Here is a 12,225-nt window from a genome sequence, read left to right on the forward strand (position 1 = left end):
CATGTGTGTATGTGGGCTACTCAGTGTGTGTGTGTGTGTGTGTGTGTGTATACGTGTGCAAAGATAAATATTTACAGCAATCTAGAGGTCTTGTCACAGAAACAAAAGCACTATAAAACCTGAAATGTCGTAGGCCAGATCAACAGAATTTCAAACCAAGTCGACTTTCTTAAACATGCTGGTTTCTAATAAATGGTTTCACAAGCAAACATTGTACATGTAATACCAAATAATGACGCCCCTAAACAACGCGTGCATTCATTCGGCCGGCCGGCGCTGGCCTGCGCCAGCCTTCAGCAGGGAGTGCAGTCGCTGGGGCAACACTGCCAGGGCCCCGCACAGGGCCACAGTCTTGTTTTACTTGTGACCACACTGCCGTGGAGCTCTAGTTTTAAGTTATTCCATCTCCATCTGGCTGTTTTCACAGAAGGGGTGGGGGTTGAAAACCTCTGCAGCGGCTGAATGTTATTGCATGTGCAAGTGACAGCATGCCCCACGTGCAGGCTTGAAGGCGTCTGTTCAGATAGTCTCACCTTATCCAGAATAACCTCTTAGCCACCCCCCGCTCCCACCCCTCCCAGCGTTTCTCACTTTGGGTACAGAAACTGCAAGTGAGATCGCTGCTCAGAGAAACCGAACACCGCCTTCCAAAACTTATTACAGCTGCCTTCGGCATACAATGAAACCTTAGAGCATGTTATTTTAAAATGTTTCTTAAAAGTCAGCGGGCCTCGTGTTTCGACTTCCTTTGCAACCTTACGCTCTGCCCTCCACACCAGTCAGAGGGGAGGAGGCCCACCACCTCTTGGAGAGGGTCCCAGACGCCAATGGCTGCCGTCGGCGGTTTTCACCGCGGGGCTTCTTCCCTGCCCAGGTGACACTGCTGGGACTCCAGTTCTAACTGCCGAGAAGCCAGGGTGAAAAGGACACGAAGAGCTGACCAGCAAGCTTGGCTGGGCAGAACGGGCAGCCCTCCTGGGCTTCCGAGCAGGCACCTAGGAAGAAGGTGGGGGCCAGGGCAACAGTGGCCACAGAGGCATGGCCCACAGCCTCGGCAAGGCCCTGGCAAACCAAACCAAAACCCCAGTGTCCGCAACCTTCCGCAGCGGCCAACGTGCAGAGCGACCTGTCCGTGGAGCAGCCGTGGTCAGCAGACCAAAGCCCTGTGCAGGTCACACCTTCTCCTCCAGTGTAGGTTCTGAGTGCTAGGTGGGGCTGTCTCACGGAGAGTTTGATTCTCAATAACCAGATTTGCCTTCTCATAGGAAGAATAAAAAGAAGTCGAGCGGCAGCCAAACATTACCCAGCAGCCCACCTCTGCATAATTAAAACATTATGATCTCGGTGGGCGGTGGATGGGATGCTTCGGGGACGACAACTGCTACGATCGCAGGGAAGGGAGAAGGGCGAGCGGCCGCCGCCGAGGGGACAACCGGCTGCGTGGCTGCAACGAGGCTCCACGAAACCGGCTGGAAACTCCGACTGAAGTGCTGTAAAAAATACATTCTCTCCCTGCCCGCTCACCCGTGCCCAGTTTTCAAGTGACCACTTTCCCAAAGCAGGGAAGTCCAAGGCTGCAGGCCCCCTCTGCTACAGGAAAACACGGGCTATTGCAGGGACGGGGACAAATACCTGAGTGACAAAGAATAAATCTTTTTGCTAATTGAGCACTGCAGTTTCACAACAGGCAAGTCCCCCTCCGGACACCGTAACGGGTTTGTTCAGAAGAGACGCACAGCTTCTCCTCCAACACAGCAAAGGCCACAAAAAGTCCACTGAGTAGAGGCTTTGCATCTGCAGCCTCAGTGAGCATGCATGCCAGGGATCAGAGAAGAGGCAGGCTGGTAGATTACACTTACAAGCTCAAGTTCAGAGCCATCTGCTTTTCCAGCATGGCCCGGTCTCCTATGTATTTCTCTCCCAAACTTGGGGCCACTCTGCACAGCAACCCAGCACAGACTGCAATCACCCAAAGTCCCCAGGACTGAGCTGGGAACAGCCTGTCCCCTGGGCTCAGGCGCTGCCATTCCCTTAAGGAGCGTGCACGTGCTGTCTTTTATTTAACATCAAGATTTAATTACCCTTCCTCCAAAACGGCAGTTTCTTAGCAACCCCCAGGTGCTGAGTACAGAACACACAGTGGAAGTGCAAACCACGAAGCTGTTGCACTTTGCAGAGCCCAGCCTAGCTCCTTTCCAAAGAGGAGGTGATAGTTGCTTTTGTCATGGAGGGGCAAAAAAAAGAAGAAGAAAAAAAGAAGCAAAATGCACTAAACTAGTTAGCAAGGGGCCTGGTGATTAGGAGGAGGGGGCTGATCAAAGCTCAGCGAAGTTGGAGGGGCACAATGACTTGCTAAAGGCCTCACACTAATTACAATTAGTAGAACGAGTTCATTGCTTGGTGAGGACTCCGCCCAATGTACTCAAACCATTCAAACCCGGCCAGTCTGTGGAAGTGGACACGGAGCTTTGTTTTGTTGTCCCTAAGCCTTCTCCGGCTATGGGGGCCAGCACAGAAATGGGAGGAAGATTCCCGGTGCCCACTGCCAGCAAGTGCCCTGGGCCACTGGGCACTTTCAGTTACTTTGACGAACTGACAAGATTTTTAACTTTTGCACCTTTTATCTGATTTTTTTGGAGAAAGTGGAACTGATCTGCTGCTTTCTTGGGGTACTCTTGGTTCCCTTCTGCCACCCGGCAGTCCGGGTGCCTGCACTGCCTGCCGGGGGACCCAGCTTCCTGTCCAACAGGGATGTCTGCAGAATTAGTCGGTTCAGGGAAAGTCGAGTGCCGCCCCTGCAGCTCTAAAGACTTGTGGAGGCTGTGCAGTGTAAACCAGAACCGCGCCCTTTGTGTGCGCTCACAGCTGCGGAGAAGAACCGTGCACAGCCGGCTGGGGCCTGGGACGATCGAGGCGGGTGGGCACAAAACACCTTCCCTTGTTAACCACACGACTCCATGGCTTGCCTTGGGGGTGGAGTGGGTCCCACCAGCTGGATGTCCATTTGGATCTTCTTGGGTGAATTACCAGTACAGACCAGAGTGTCGTTGGAACCCCAGACGGTTAGGGTTCCCAAGGGCTCTGCGCCTTCACAGCAGTAAACCAGAACTCTAGACTCCAGTGGCCACAGAGGCAAGCCACAGTTAGGTAAGAAAGCATGGCTCCTTTTGTGAAAAGCAGCCTTGGCTTGGCGGTGGTGAAAGAGTTTTTGGAGCCAAAATTCTGCTCTGGTCACGCGCTGTCAAGGTACTTAACGTCCCTGACCCTGATACTCTCAAAACTGGCTAAGACGATCCATCTGGTCTTTTATCTTTGAGGGCAATGTTGTTAGAAAGGACACATGGCAGAGGTGTTCCTACGCCAGAGAACAGGATCTATTTCCAGGGCCAAGGAAAGCTGACCTGCCGATTAGTGGAGTGTATTTATCTTGTCCCGTTTACTAAACGACAGCTTTTCTCTGCCTTAGCACGCGGTCCCTCTCTACATGGTGACTCTGATGTAAAGCTCGGACGTCAGCCTTCCCCGGCGCCCTCCTGAGGCTCAGGGATAAACACAGCTGAGGGTCAGCCTGCAGGGGCCTGCTCGGAGCCTGGGGGCCAGGGTGCCCCAGCTCAGGAATGCAAGTTGACCAGCTGGGATCTGCACAGCTGGGCTTCCTGCACAGGAAGAGCAAGGCGAGAGAAGGTGAGACTGTTCCGGAATTAAAGACACCCTTTGTTATTAAGGCTCCACTCGGAAGGAGGATATCTACCTCCCAAGTCTGTGAAGGTCCTCAAAAACCAAACCACCCAGGAAACCCAGTCGAAGACAGCGTGGCTCAAAATGCAGCTATCCATGTCTAAAAAGGACCTAGCTACCCTACCTCTAGAACATGACAAAATTTCACACCACTGCCCAAAAATGAGGTGTTGCTGTACCAGGTTGTGTGATCAGAAAATAGAAGATGTGTATGACCTAAACAGGACTTGCTAAAGTCTACCGGACCCATGAGAAAACAGCGTAGGGACCACTGGTGAGAATGGAGTAGCCGTACGCATACAGACACAGAACAACATCAAGTGTACAAACATGAACAGGCCCCACAACTTTCCCCACCTAAATAGCCACGCTTTTTCAGGAAGTCTACATGCTCGTCTCTCCAGGGCCTCATCCTGCTCCTGCCGCGAGCCCAGCAGCCGTGCACGCCTTCAGCCCATCTGAGCAAACAGGAAGTGCCCCCTTTGCTACACACACCCTGAGAAGCTGAACCATAAACCCCATCTGTTTTTTTGGAGACAGATTTCAGACCCTGAAAATTAAGTGTAGGCCTGGATGCTCCTTAGTGCAAGCATCACCTTCGAGAAGATTTAAAAGAGCCATGCAGGTCACAAAAGGCTCAGCTCAGCGCTGAAGGGTGGGTGCCTGCAGCTCTGAAGCAGCCTACCCCCCATTAGTGATGGTTCAGGTTCTTCTGACCACATTGAATTTCAGTCCAAAGCATTTACAGAAACAGTAAGAGTTTCCCTTTTCAAATAAAGCAGAAGATCCTTCTAGAATAACAGTCAATGCCTATCTCTCATGATTCCCCCGATGCACCGGGTGCTGCATGCCGAGTTGGACACCTGTTTTAGGGAAGGTCAGAATTCTTACAAGATTTGTTTGAAATAACCCTACAATGGAGGACTCCAAGAAGGCTCTACCTCCCAGTGGCTGGCACCTGTTGGCCAAGTGCAGCTCCACAAACATTCTGTGCTCTGCAAGCAACCAGGATTCTTCATGATGAGACATCAAGCACACAGAACCCTGGCTATCTCCCAAAAAAAGGCAACGAGGTTCTCACTGCTCCATTCTGCCTTTTTAGAAAGGACAACAGAAAAGCCTCCCATAGCAACAGCAGAACTCACAATCGTCTCGCCTCCATGGCCACCTGCACCTGGGCTGCTAGTGTGAAAACTCAGGCACCCTCCCAATCAAACTTAGCAGCACATCCTCCCTTCCACAGGACCATGAGAACAACCTGCATGTGAAGACCGTGAACACAGCAGTGAGGTGCTCTAAGGTACGAAGTGTTGTGAAAGCCAGAATGTACATCACTGACAACCGGCAGATGGCAACAGTATGTCAACACTCACACAACTCTTCAAGGGGCCCTTGGGTTTATTCTGACAGCTTCTGGTTGAGCTGTGTGCGTTTAGAGAGGAACTGTTGAGTTCTTGCTCCAGAATTTATACCTTAAATAGATGTAGCTTGTAATTTATTATAGATCTGAAATGCTTAAGACCAAAAGTGCTTCAGATACTGGAGTTCTGGGGCTTTGGGAGTACCTGCAGACTTTTCCAGATAAGCACCCCTAATCTGAAAGTGGAGCAGCCAGGATTTGAACCCTATGGGATGAGGGCTTTGTAGGTGGTGGGTTAAGGCACTGCACCACAATGCCAACCCCATCATTTTGACATTCGGAGTTGGGGTTTCTCAGTCTGCATTTCAGTTCAGCACATACTGAGAGGAACCCGGCTACGTTCTGGCCTTGCTGTGTATCGTGACAATCCCACACAACTGCACAGCTTCACACCCAGCTTGCCTTCTCCTTTTCCTTAAAATGGTAAGCCATTAACTCAAACACAACACTTCCACATCCTCTTTGCCTGTATCACAGGGTCAATGCCAAAGATCAGACAACAGACCAAATATTAGCCTTCTTGCCAGCAACCCCAGGGAGGCCCTGTCAGAACCGAAATGATCAATAAGCCTTCCATCCTCAACGGTGGGGCAAAGGGCAGATGATGGCTGGCATTGCAGTGCAATGGGTTAAGCTGCCTCTTAGGAAGCTGGCATCCCCTATTATGGCACCAGTCCAAGCCTCAACTCTATTTCCAACTCAGGTTTCTGCTAGTAAGCCTGAGAAGGCAGTGGAAGATGGCCCTGGTGTTTGGGCCCTGGCCATATATGTGAGAGACCAGACACAGAGTTCATGGTTCTGGGCTTCAGTCTGGCCCTGACTTGTTGCGGGCATTTGTGGCGTGAATCTATGGATAGATCAATCTCAGTATCTCTCTCTCTCTTTCTCCCCCTCTCTCTGGCATCCCACCTGCAGGGAACTATTTACTTGCCATCATCCAACTGCTTCCTGGCCAGCCTTTGCCCCCAGGAATTCCAGTTGTGAAACAGGAGTGAAAAGCCACCGTGGGGCATTCCAGGGCTCATTAAACAGTAGCTAGCTTCCCAAGGATGTTTTGAAACCTCAGTCCTTGGGGGAAGGGATAAAATCAGAGCTGGGCCGAGCCTGTGTCTCTGCCTGGAGATATGGGAAGTGGGCGGAGCCACTGGACATGGCAAACGAGCAGTCACGGGGCACTAGTTATCTCAGTCGCAGTCCCAGCCATCTCATCTTCCGAGTGGTGTTGCCAGGAAAGCGGGTCATCACCCCCATTCTACAGACAAGGGGACTGAGGCCCAAAGGTTCTGTGACTTTTCCAGGACTATCAAGCAGCCAAAAAATGGAAACAGAACTTGACCCCAGACTATCCTGCCTCTGCTGTGTGATTCTCACTTGAACCCAAAGATAGGACCTGGCTGGCAGGGCTCCTTGAGGGTGTGCTGATGCAGTGAAGGTTTGCAAGCAAAGAATGAGGCAGCCATGACCACAAAGAAGCCATGGGAACTGCTACCCACTCAATCCCATGCTAACTCCACAGGCCTTGCTGAGACCTGGCAATGCCTTCCCAAGCCCTTCTCAACAGATGGACTTCCTCCCTCGCTCCAACAGGATTTCACAGCCCTGGGGCTGCCAGGCATGTGCCAGGACCAGGAGAAAGCCTCCATATCCTCACCCTAAAGCATGAAATGAAGAATGAGTTGGCAGCAAGATCAGGAACCCCAAAGAAAATCAAGTGAACTAAATGAGGCTTGTCTAAGAAGCTTCTAGGTCAAGGCGCTTTGAGTTTAGAAACCCTCTGAGCTCCACAAGGGACTGAGGCCTCCTGAGTGCTGGGGAGGGCAGGGGGGATGCGGGCTTCAGAATGTCACAGGCTCACGTGTTCAACGTGCTCTGGAAACACATCACCACCACAGGCAGTTCTGTCCAGGAGCCAAGTGTGATGGAGACCAGGACTGAGACATGCCATTCACCAGGGTCCTGGGAGCAGGAGTTCCCCAAACTTTAATAACAAAGTAGTCAGTTAGCAGAGAAGGCCAACATGCCTTGATTTACTTACACCCTACTTGGCTCAAAAAGTACCCCCAAAGCCCCAAATGCTCTCTCTATTTGAAGTCCGGGGAAGGAGGGGACAGGCTCTGGCTCATCTCGGTCCCTTTGCCTCTCCGAGATCACACTGAGGCCTTTGTCTTCGGAGGGCAGAGGCTGCCCTCAGCAATAAACAGTTTACACAATATCTCCCTTCTACCACAAGGCACAGACTGCCAGGAGCCCAGGGCCAGGGGTCCACTCCACTGTTGGGGCTGCCAGTCAGTGCTGGGTGTAAAAGCCCCTACATCCCCCTCCCAAACACACACATGAGGGGAGCAAGTCCTGGGGCAGATTCCTGCTGCTGCGGGACTGCGTCCCATCATGCCCGGAACACAGGCCCAGCAGATGCCTGAGAAGGGCTGGACCACGGTGCCCATTCCAGCCTGCCAGCAGGCAGGTCAGGGCTGGTCAGCGGTGCCGCCCATCTCCACCATCCGCACACCTCCATCACTGTCACTGCCCATTGCCTCTGGCTCTTGCTCTGGGGGAGGGGTGAACTCTCAGTAGAGAGGGCACCCAGCTGGCATCAGCAAACCAAAGGCCACCTCCACATCAGCTGTGCTCCGCCACCTCAGTAGAGTTCACAAGTTATCAGTGGTCTCCCAGGAGCTAGAACTGGATTGGCCAAGAGGAGCAGACCTTTTCAAAGCAAAGGCAAAGTGTCCTGGGGTGAAGAAGACCAACTGTTCTGGGTTTCTCTCTCTGTCTCTCTCTCTCTCTCTCTCTCTTTGCGTGGCAAAGAGCTAACGCAGCATGGGGACAGAGCAGCATCTTCTTGGAGTCAGGCTCTGATGGTCGGTGCTAGTCTATTCCCATGATGACGGCAAAAAAAAACCCCCATCTAGCCCAGTGTCTCCCTCAAGTTCGCCAGCACATCCCTCTTCCTCCACACACAGTGGGGAGAGACACAGAGGTGTGGCGTGAAAGCAGCTACTCGGGGAAGCACTTGACTCCATCACCTCTTCTTGCAGGTGCAGCAGCCTAAGATGGCCCTGGACAGCCATGAGGGCAGCACACACCCAGGTGGAAAATCCCAGCAGCTAATACAATGGCATTCAGGCCATTAACTAAAACTTCTGATTGGACCTAACAGAAGCGATCTAAGATGCAAGAGGGGTGTGGCCAATTTGCTGTGTGCACAAATCCCGCTGTGGTGGGTGAGTTGCGAGCCCCAGAAACTAAGCCCACACCCCAGCCCCTCCCTGGAACCTGTAGATTTGGTCTTCAGGGGCGGGGGTTGAGGTGTAATTGAATTACAACCAGAAGTAGGCATCGGATTTAGGGTGGGCCATGAACAGACAACAGGTGTCCCTGCAGGAGAAAGAAAGAAAGCAAACGGAATGCTCAGAGGACATGGCGGTACAGAGGGAGAGATGGGAGTCAAGAAGTCCCCACACCCAGGAGCACCACGCACTGTGGAAGGCACCACGGGCAGGAGGGAACATGGAACCTGCCAGTACCTTGACTTTGCACTCTCAGGCTCCCAAATGCAAGAGAATAAGCTGCTGTGGCTCCAAGCCGACCAGTTGGCTGTGATTTGTTAGGGCAGCTCCAGGAAGCTAATATCCCCATCACAGGAGAGAGCAAGTACCATTGCTCAGACTATACTGAGAATAAAAAGGGTCGGGAAAGCCAAGTCTTCTGAAAATGCTGCCTTTTAAATCAATCAATAAATCTTCCCCAAAATCACATTAAAAATGAGGGTTAAGCCGTGGCAGGTGACACCAGCATCCTGTATCAACACACTGGTTTGAGTCTTGGCTGCTTTGTGTGTGATCCAAGCTCCCTGTTAATGTGCCTGGGATGCCAACAGATGATGGCCCAAGGGCTTGGGTCCCACCACCCACATGGGATTCCTGGATGGAGTTTCTGGTTCCTGGCTCTGGCTGGCCCAGCCCTAGTCATCACAGCCATGTGGGGAGTGAACTAGTAGACAGACTGATCTCTGGGTCAATAAACAAATACCTTTAAAAAAAATTAAATAACTTGACCCAATTCATTTGTGCCCCAAGTGTGTCAGCTGGGTACCTGCTACTCTTTCTTCCCACAAAAACCCCAGGTCGCTTGTGCTGCTAACCCTTGCATGTCCCAGCTCCTCTGACTTCAGACACAAGGGAAACAAGAGTGTTAGGCTCCTCTGCTCCCAAGGGGCAGGTCAGGGCCAGGGCCAGCGATGGGGCCAGGCACAGCAGACCCAGCGATTTAAGGGGAGCCAGTTATTTACCAAAAGGACTTCAACCCTTGGTTCTCCCTCGCAGCCCACAAGCTACCAAGTAATGGTATACATTTTACTGAGGATCAAGCAAAGCCCTAAAAGAGCTCCCAGAGATCAGGCATTTTGCTCTCAGACACACAATCACTCACGGCTGACTTCCAGAACACAAGGCCGTCACTTAAATGACACGGTTCTTATGCGAATGCATTTCCAAGGAGGAATTTCAATAAAAAGATCGCACTCCTTCTGACGCTTCGCAGTATCTCCACCACAAATTTATGTCTCATAGCAACCAAAATATAACCTGGCGGATGAGAGCCGGGCCTACTGGCCTACTGCTCCCTGGGAAAGGCGTTTCGGATTTTCTGCGGACCAGAGAGGGAGCTTGTAATCCTAACCCTAACTGTTATCACGCAGTGACACTGAATCTGGGTTCCAGGGGTGACCAGGAACTCACTTCCTTTCTGGTTCCACTCACTGAGATGCCCAGCACCACCACCAACTGGGTCAGCCTACCAGGCTCATCAGCCAATTCCACTCCCATCTCACTGCTGCCTCCTAAGCAATGACCAGGGTTTTGCGCAAAGATGGGGGGAGTGTTTCACACCTCCATCTTCACTGAAAATGCCTTCTACACCACTGACTCTTGGCTTCTACTTATAATGAAGGTTCAAGGCTTGGAAAATTATTGGAGTTGAGCTTTAATGGATATTCCCAAACAGCATTGTGTCATTATTGGCCCGTGTTGTGCTGGGCGAGCTCCCAAATGTGTGACATAATCAGGCCTCTCTCTGTATTACTCCATACACTCACGCTCCCTCCACATTACACCACTGAATCATACACTCTTTTCAACAAGACCGATTGCCAGGGGATTAACATTAGACAGCACAATTCCATTATTCAGCAACCGATTCAATCTCGACCCTGAACTCAGAGTGAGAGCCCAGGGCTCCTCACAGAGGGGCTGCCAGCCAGTGGGAAGGGGAGGTGGGGCAGGGGGCTTTGGGATGTTTTACATAACAACTCAACTTCAGGTCTGCCTTCAGCAACAGCCCAGAGCTGGAGTGGCGGAGTCCCAGGCCAGAGTTCCTGGAACGGCCCCAGCCAGTCTTACCCTTCCGTTGGCCTAAGTAAATCCACAACCTCACAGGACTGTTATACCACCATGATTTTTTTTTACCGACAATAAGTTACTTCATGTTAAAATTGGGTTATTTAGAACTGTTAGCCTCCAATCTAACTTTCCTTAAATGGAAATTCTTTCAAGTCAAATTCAGTGTGGGTCAGGCCCAAAGCAAATTTCCAAGTCACCTGCTCTTTGATTGGTGAATTCAGGGCACATCAACGCCAAAGTAAACGTTAGCCATTTTGCTCTCCTATTTCAGTTACTTCTCTGTGTGTCTGTTTTGTGAAATATTGGAACACGGTAATTCTCATTAGAAACATACTACAAATATCTCTACGAGAAGAAAGAGTTCCAAAAGTCACTTTTCGTGAATATCCAGAGGATCATACAAAGACCTATCAGATTTCACATTAAGACTTCTGAATCGGGCCCGGCGGCATGGCCTAGCGGGTAAAGTCCTCGCCTTGAAAGCCCCGGGATCCCATATGGGCGCTGGTTCTAATCCTGGCAGCTCCACTTCCCATCCAGCTCCCTGCTTGTGGCCTGGGAAAGCAGTCGAGGACGGCCCAAGGCTTTGGGACCCTGTACCCACGTGGGAGACCCGGAAGAGGTTCCTGGTCCCAGCATCGGATCAGCATGTACCGGCCCGTTGCGGCTCACTTGGGGAGTGAAACATCAGATGGAAGATCTTCCTCTCTGTCTCTCCTCCTCTCTGTATATCCGGCTTTCCAATAATAATAATAAAAAAAAAAATCTTTAAAAAAAAAAAAAGACTTCTGAATCACTAAAACGTTCGAATAAACACCAGTTTCACTGAATGTTTATACAGAAATGGAAGTAGAGACAGTATAATATTTTCTAAGTCAGACTGTTTCATAGATTTCATTTCATTTCTCTGGTTAAGATATCAAAATGGGTTATTGTTTAATTTTTCATTAACTTCAATCTTCAATTAACCAAATCTAGGCAATTTGGTTAATCAGATTTATGGAAAAGTTCTTTTTAATGGCTTTTTAGGTAATTCTAATAACAATGACATCTCTCGCTCTTGAAGGAGCTTGTACCTCTTTGAAATAGATTAAATACATAGGAAATATTACAGGGGAACACAAATACGAAATGATGTAGGGGACCTTGTTTACAGTGGTGGACTTGAATTTGTGGAGTTACCAATGTGAAAGCAAAATGGATCAGTGTGAGCCTTGAGTCTACCAGAAGCCAGCCACCTGCACAGAGAGCGGGTGGACGACTAGGCAACCTAAGGCAGGGCCCAAAACAGGAGGCCCGGCTGAGCCATGCTGCCTAACAAGACATTGAAGAGATGGGCCCCAAGCAGCGCAGGGCCCCACTCCTCCTCCTCCCTGCACCAATGAGGCATCTCAAACAGAGTTTCAGTGTCCAAGAGCTGGAATACAGTACACATGAGGACAGTGTCAGGGACCCTCCAACGAGAAAGACGATACGCTGTCTTCATCATGGACAACAAGGAATCTCCCCCGAGCCCCAACACCTGCAGGCAAGACTTAGGAAGAATTTGAGTTTCCAAGACAATAGCCTACGTGGTCTTAAAATGCTTCATTGAAATGGCCTACTTATCCATGCACTCTGGCAAAGACATTTCTATTTATAAGCTCATACATGCCGTTCCCTTTCTAC

General features: G+C 50.7%; 1 protein-coding gene across 8 annotated transcripts in view; it reads right to left on the bottom strand.

Annotated features, from left to right (window-relative positions):
- Positions 1-12,225, bottom strand: part of FGFR2 (fibroblast growth factor receptor 2) — a 95,025-nt gene that overhangs the window by 38,750 nt on the left and 44,050 nt on the right. The gene's annotated exons all lie outside the window — the stretch shown is intronic.

This window comes from Ochotona princeps, chromosome 13 (genome assembly GCF_030435755.1).
Source record: "Ochotona princeps isolate mOchPri1 chromosome 13, mOchPri1.hap1, whole genome shotgun sequence".
Classification (NCBI taxonomy): Eukaryota; Metazoa; Chordata; class Mammalia; order Lagomorpha; family Ochotonidae; genus Ochotona; species Ochotona princeps.